This window comes from Apis dorsata, unplaced genomic scaffold (assembly GCF_000469605.1).
Source record: "Apis dorsata unplaced genomic scaffold, Apis dorsata 1.3 scaffold_617, whole genome shotgun sequence".
Taxonomy (NCBI): domain Eukaryota; kingdom Metazoa; phylum Arthropoda; class Insecta; order Hymenoptera; family Apidae; genus Apis; species Apis dorsata.
Window position 1 is genome coordinate 44,776 of NW_006263813.1, and position 1,691 is coordinate 46,466.

A 1,691-nucleotide genomic window follows, 5' to 3' on the forward strand; every position below is an offset into this window, starting at 1 on the left:
TGCACGTGTAAAGTATTAATTGATACGTAGAATGAAATATAACTTTGTGCGAACAGTTACGTATAAATGTTAATTTTCAAATGTACACCATTATATGCTTTGAGGAATATAAGATAACGATTAAATTAAAAAGAAAAAAAGTAATATCTATTTTATATGTAAAACCTATAACGATAGTGAGAAAATTTCTACGAAATGTTTTCCGCATCAGAAATTTACCGTTAGGTACGGGGTAATAAAGTAAACGACCCATTTAACCAATATTTAGTGACAACTTGAAATTTCCTAAATTTTCAAGGAATATTTTTATCTTTACTTTCCACCACGATTCGTCCATTGTTATTTCTCTACGTTTATTAATTTTTTTTTCCTTTCTCTCTAACGAAATATCAAACGAGATATACAAGACATTCGATTTTTAATTTAATATTTAATATTTAATATTTAATATTTTTTTTTCATTATTTACATACAGAATTTAATACAGAAATTATAAGTACATTAAGCACTGGTAACTTTTTTTAACACCAATGAAATCTCTTACGTTTAACCACTGAGATCCTTGTCACTTTCGAATAAATTACACTGTTCTCCACGGTTTTCTGCAAATATTTTGAAAAGATATCGTTACAACGATTTGTACAGGTAAGAAAAGATTGGATTAAAATTAGAAAAATTTAAATCGAATCATCCTGTAAAAAAATGTCCTGGAAAAAAGCGCGATAACTGATTCGTTTTATCTTGGCGATGATTATTTTATCATTGCGATAAAAAATGGGAAAGAAAATCTTTCTATTTATCGTTAAAGCGAATTTTTAATTTACATGCAATTTATATCTAATCTAAAATTTTTGCACTTGCAAAAAAAAAAAAAAAAAAAAAAAGAAAAAAAATCATCGAACGGAAACAACTAAACGCGGGGATAGGATTCTGTTGTATTTATACCACTTGTAATTGCTATTGTCTCCCGCAATTTTTCTTACAGTTGAAATAGAACTTACGTTTGCACTGTTTAAATGGATACCTATCGTAATAGCTCGGTGACAAGCAATTAATAATAGTGAAGTATCGATTGTGAGACAAGCCGGTGAAATACTGGCCATGTTCCCTATGTGCAAATGATTTTAAAGGAGAGTAACACGTCAAACGGACATATCTTTCTCCGGAATGGTTTCTCAATCGTTGATTTCGGTTGCCGTTCGAACGTGCATAAGTAATGCATGCACGAAATGGAAGTCCCCGTTTTCTTGATCTATGTCGTGCGCATAACATAATTGCCCCCAAATGCGATAAGAAAAACCATATTAGGTTTTTCTTTTCGAAATTGTAACGCGATATGTGTATACGAACGATGACCTTGCAATGCCTGTGTCATTAAAATATACATCATTGGGAATTATCAAGATCGGTACGTACGTATATTAACATAACGCAACGAAAATTTCCTGTTAGATTATTCATTTCTTTCGCTTCCTCGTGTCTTTCCCTTTTAATTGCCGCATATGCATAATTGCACATAATGCATACATATTTTTCTTAATTATTCGATACGTATTTGAATGGAAACGTTTAATTTAAGCTATTTGTAAGAGAGAGAGAGAGAGAAAAAAATATTTTTTTTTTTTTTCAAATAACATAACACAATTTTTGTTCCATGTATTACGCATTTTCTTAGACACAAGGGAGGGGGG

General features: G+C 30.6%; 1 protein-coding gene across 1 annotated transcript in view; it reads right to left on the bottom strand.

Moving 5' to 3' along the window:
• The window catches only part of LOC102675611 (venom acid phosphatase Acph-1), a 13,540-nt gene that overhangs the window by 9,317 nt on the left and 2,532 nt on the right, over positions 1–1,691 (bottom strand). The window lies entirely within an intron of this gene.